Consider the following 6,000-nt stretch of genomic DNA (forward strand, 5'->3'; position numbering starts at 1 on the left):
TCAATATGATGGATAATATTTGCTGGTAAATGCCAACCTGCAGCACAGAGTGTACTTTTGTGTGTTTACCTGTGGGGTGCAGTTATCAGGCAGTCCAGAGTGTGTTTAACCTGTGGGGTTCACGGTTCTTCCTTCATAGGATTCATGAAATATGGATCAGTTGGCTTTATCAGACCTGGACCTTGAGCTCCTTGTGTTAAAAAAATCTTCTGATGCGTTGATGCAGGCAGAGAATATATTGCCGCTGCTACTGGTTCACCCTCAACAGAACAGTGTGTGTGTGTAATCTATGAAGAAATGCAGCAATTTTTGCATAAATTCTTTAAATACTGTCGGATGTCAGTTTCAAGTTTTGATTGCCTGCTGCAAATAGTACAACGCCATATTACACGCTGGTCAACCAATATGCGAGTCAGTGTTTAGCCCTGAAGAGTGGCTACATGTCTCCTTGAGGTAAGCATTAATAATCCAAAGTTACCTCATCAGTACAAACCTACAAACTGTTGTGAATTTTCATTATAATCATTATTATTTTGTTGATAATGTGTGTAAATGTGTCCACATGTGATCATGGGACATATCCGGGCCTCCAGAACGTTAAATGAATGACCTGTAAACTCAGTATAGATGTTTTGGAATAAATACGGCAGATAAACACTCGCATCAGATGAAAGGGTCTTAATTATAGGATTCCAAAGAAGTATTAATGGATGGCCATGATTCAGCTGTAGCAGCGGGGACTTATTCACATGCACACTATCTGGTGTCTGATTTCTGGATGGTACTTTTTTTTTTTTTCCTTCATTTGTTAATGTAATCCTAGATATTCCAGCCAATTCCATTACCAGCAATACCCTGCGTTTTTCCTGCTGAGATGTGCTATTTTGGTGTCATTTTGTCCACTATTCTACTTTTTTCACTGTAGCTTATCCCATGTACCTTTCTAAAAATTTAAGATTTTACTGTCATGCTTGTATAAAAAACATTGCATTTACTGTGTGACTCCGACAGAACAGGGACAGAAGGCAAATACACCACAGGTTAAAATTTAAAACATTTTACAAAAAGTTTAACAAGCATAACATTTTTAAAAAGATTAATTTTTAAATGTCTAAATTAAAAACGTTTTCTGTTACTTCTAGAATAATGCTAAAACGACATCTGAAACATTTGCCAAGGAAAACCTATTTTATATGTGGACAAAGGTTTTGCTACCAGCAATTTTTAGTCTAAAAGCCAAATGGCACTGATGAGAAAAGAATTCAGGAGTGGCTTGTGTGAGACAGAATTGTCCACTGTTACCTAATTATCTGTCCACATCAGCTACAATCACTTTGGCTTTCTTGTTGGAATTTACTTATGAATATTTGGCATTGATTACATTTATTATAGATGGCTTTTGAATTAAAATTTCAGCTTATTCTCAGTGTGCCTTCTCTTTATGTGTGCCTGTGCCATATTGGTTCCTAAATGATGGCAGAAGATTTTTTTTTTTTTTTTTTTTACCTCAGCATTGTAATCTGAGAAGGAGCACTTTATGCAGTGGATTCAGAAAATATTCAGAACCCTTCAATTTCTGCAAACTTTATTATGTTGTAGAATGCACCGTTTTGCACACAAATCTGTGCTCAATACCCCTTAAGGGTAAAGTGGAAACATGTTTTTGGACAGGATTTTTTTTTTAAATGAAAATGAAATATTCATATACATATTAAAACCCTTAATTCAGTACTTTGTACAGGGGCTTTTATATAACAGTTACAGCTTTAAGTCTTCTTGAGTAAATCTCTACAAGCTTTGTATGCCTGGATTTGGGTAGTGTATTCCATTCTTCCTGGCAGATCATCTCTAGCTCATCTCAAGATTGAATGAGGAGCATCTGCAAACTGCCAGTGTTAGGTCTCTCCACAGATGTTCTGTGGTATCTAAGTCTGGACTTTGGAGGGGGCCATTCAGGGCTAATCGGAGATTAGTACTGAAGCCACACCATCATTGTCTTGGCTGTGTGCTTCAAGTCATTGTGCTGAAAGATGAAGCCTCACCCCAAAGTGAAGTTGCATATACTCTGGAGCAGGCTTTCTTCAAGGACTTTCATGCTTTCTCTCAGTTGTGACCAGTTTTTCTGTTCCTGCCACTGGTAAGCACCCCATAGCGTAATGCTGCCCCCACCATAGGGATGGTATTAGGCAGGTGGTGGGAAGTGCTTAGTCTTTGCCAGGTCTAGTGCTTGGAGTTCTGTTTTTGTCTTGTCAGACCAGAGAATTCTTAAATTCTGTTCAGCAAACTCCAAGTAGATTGTCATATGCCTTTTACTTAAGAATGGCTTCTGTCTAGCCACTCTACCACAAACACTTGGTTGGTGGTGTACTGCTGAGATGGCTGTCCTTCCGGCAGGTTCTCCCATTCTGGCAGAAAACGTCTGAAGCTGAGTGACTTTGGGTTCTTGGTCAACTCCATTACCAAGGCCCTTCTTGCCTAGTTACTCAGTTTGACTGGAGAGCCAATTCCAAAATTCTTCAGTTCCACAATTACTGAAGCCACTGTGCTCATGGGAACACTCAATACTTAAGAAATAGTATTATACCCTTTCCCAGATGTATGCCTCACCACAATTTAATCGTGGAGGCCTACAGGATTATGGGTTATTGAGTATAGATTAATGGGCAAAAAAGTGTGCAGAGAGTGAAGGGGTCTGAATACTTGCTGAATCCACTGAACATGAAATGTCATAAAGAGGTATCAGTATTGTAGTTCCTACTTTCAAATCCTAAGTTTCTTAATATTGCACTTGTCTTGGCAATGTTGTATCCTTATAAGCCAGTGTATAGTTTTTATCACCAGTGCCTGTATTGTTGCCATTCCAACCCAAAACAAATGAATAGCTCCCCCATTAATATATTGTTCCTTAAATTGTCATTTGTTATTCACATCGTTTTATCTTCATGTGTAGAGCACTACTTCAACTTTCTTTTTTGTACAATGTACTTTATGTGGAGTTCCTGGGCGCACTTAACCAGCAACTCCTGGAGTACCTTGGAGATCAGTCAACAATGTCTGAGACTTGGACTCTCGGTACCGACTCCGAGTTACTGTCTTCACTGACTTTGCCCAGAACATGGAGGAAAGTCTCAGTGAGCTAATGTGAAGGCAGTCCATTAAGTTGTTATCTTTATATTTTCTTGTGGACTGTATAGCCAAACTAAGATTCTTTTTTTCTTAACACTTTGTCTTTTTGACCAAAAAAGCAAAATTAAAAGCCTACACCATCTTAGGAATAGCAAGTCACTATAGCTGTAGATTCTAGGCCCTGTGACATTTTTGTAGCCATTACAGCTTTTAATTTTGTTTGGTTAGTCTCCTTGACCTCATTGAGGGGGGCGACATATTCGAACAGATCTACTGTAGTTTCAAAGCAGCTATTTTTTTTTTTTTTGACAGGGTAGCCTTTACCCCTCCACAATCTAAGATAGCAGCATGTAAAGATGAAAGTGTTGCTTCATTTGGCATCACTACTAGTCTTCTTGGATTTACTATTGTCCTGATATTCCAGATTCAATCCAGATGGTGCTTGAAACTAAACTAAACTAAACTTCCTGGAACCCTTGACCATGTGCCAGTAACTGTTACTCTCTACTGGAAATCGTCCCAGCAGGAGTGCAGTGCCCTCACACGTCACACCAGCTCCTTACTTGCAAATTTATTGTTCCTCCCATCACATCCGCGGCAGACTTCCAACTTCAGAAGTCATTTATTCGTCACATTAGTCAGAACTGAGAAACTTCAGAATCACAAGTAAAGGAAAAGCAATGTTCAGTGCCAGCAATGTTTGGTCACGGTGGCCTGACTGAACCCGGTGTGGGAAAGACTGCAAAAGGACTGGCAGATTGAAGCACATAACACACTCTGGATGAAAGGCAAGGGAGAACGTGTGCTACGCCTGCTGGCCTGGGTGAGAGGTAGTGACCACAAGGAAGGGTAGTACAGGTTTTGTTGAAAAAAAGTGCCCAAGATTGAGACCTGGAATGAGTACCACTAACCTACTAACTAGTATTAATATGAACAAATTTGTGCTTGACTACAACAAGCATGCATAATATTTTGATGCATAAAAGTCCCTGGTGTTAATGAATATTATTGTGACTGAGTTGAGGGTTTTTGAGACACATGAAACATAAAGTTGCACGTGTTTTCGTGCAAACACAAGTCCATTTTCACTACACAACTTTTCCAAAGATTTTTAGTCTTAGCCTTCTTTTACATGAACTTAGTGAGTTGTGTACAGTTGCAGTGCACACCTGTGCCCATCAATCATGTAAGGTGATGTCCCCCAGTGACTCGCCAATAAGTGGTCAGTCAGATGTACAAGAAAAGGACAGGATTAAAGCAAGATTTTTGAATCATACAAACGTAATAGAGGCTAATCTGTCTGATGTCTCTGTGTCATACCACAGAATGGAGAAAAAAAAAAAAAGGCCAGGCAAAAATTGTGAACTCGCCATACCTGAAAAAATAAGCTATCCACGTGGTCGGGCATAACAATTTTTGGCTGGCAAAATTAGGCAACCAAAAGTACAGTCATTTAGGAAATGTAAAACCTTGGGGAAAAGTCATGAGGATGTCATAGTATCTATCAATCCATCCTATTCCTACTCATGTAATCTGGCATCCTCAAAGTAATAATAAAATATTGATTCATTACATTTATATGGAGCTTTTCAAGGTACTCAAAGTGCTTTACACAGTGAGTGAGGAGCCACTTCAATCACCACTAATGTGCAGCACCCACCTGGATGATGCAACGGCAGACATTTTGCGCCAGCATGTTCACCACACATTACCTTTTTGGTGATGAGAGATAGTTAGCCAATCAGAGACAGGGGACGATTAGGGGGCCAAAATGACCCGGTCCTGGTGGTAATTTAGCAAGAACATCGGAATACACCTAATAGTAATTGTTTACATTTATATAGTGCTTTCCTTGTTGCTCAAAGCACTCAACTCTTTACAATGGATGCCCAGGGACTTTAAATGACCACAGAGAGTTAAGACCTCAGTTTTATATCTCATCTAAAGCACAGCACCATTTTTACAGCACAGTGTCCCCATCACCACATTCAGAGCAGGCACCCCCTGCTGGCATCATCTTCCAGCAGTAATCCATGCTTTTTTCTGGTTGGTCTCCAATCCAAGTATTGGCCGGGCCTAAACATGCTTAGCTTCAGGTGGATGACCTTTTCTGAAGTGCATGTGGTATGGGTGCTGGTAATGTCATTAAGTATGCTAGACTCGCCAATGCCAGGTTTAGCAGTTTGAAACTGAGATGAACTGAGAAATAATGAGCTGCTTTACATCCTAGCTATTTAGCATATTTTTATTCAGGTTTTCAACTAAAGGTTGAGGTGGTATGTAACCAAATTTGCGTGGTCATTTTATGCATATAGTGTTGTGACATAAAGGTTTTAAATAATAAACAAAAAATAGCCTCTTCAAGTGTCAATGGTTGTAAATCCCGAATGCAACTTTGAGGATTCCCTCCCTATCAATTCTGTCCTGTCTGGGGCTGCCATATGTGAATATGATCAATCCAGAAATAAGTGGGTGAATCTCATTATATTCCAGTCAAAGTAAGGCTAGATTGTATGGTTGCAGGTGGTTAGGTTGTTAGAACTTTGAAATGAGTATCACTGAAATCTTAAATACTAAAAAAACAAAAAAAAGAAGAGGCAGCCATTGGAGAGAATTGAGGAGGAGGATACTGGTAGCTGCCTCTTTACTGCTACAGCACATTGCCTGCACTGGTATGTGGCTCAGTGGTAAGGCCACACAGGCGTGTTACTGTGGTTCCAGAATTTACCACAACAATCTGCTGGTTGGGTGCATTCCATAGACAATCAGCATTCAGCAAGCCAAGCAGGATGAGTAACAGTCATTTAGTATTTATGCAAGCAGATCACTGCTTTGTCAGGAAGTCAAGAGCCAGGAAGGGGATGAGGTGAGTAC

Source organism: Erpetoichthys calabaricus, chromosome 3 (genome assembly GCF_900747795.2).
Source record: "Erpetoichthys calabaricus chromosome 3, fErpCal1.3, whole genome shotgun sequence".
NCBI lineage: Eukaryota > Metazoa > Chordata > Cladistia > Polypteriformes > Polypteridae > Erpetoichthys > Erpetoichthys calabaricus.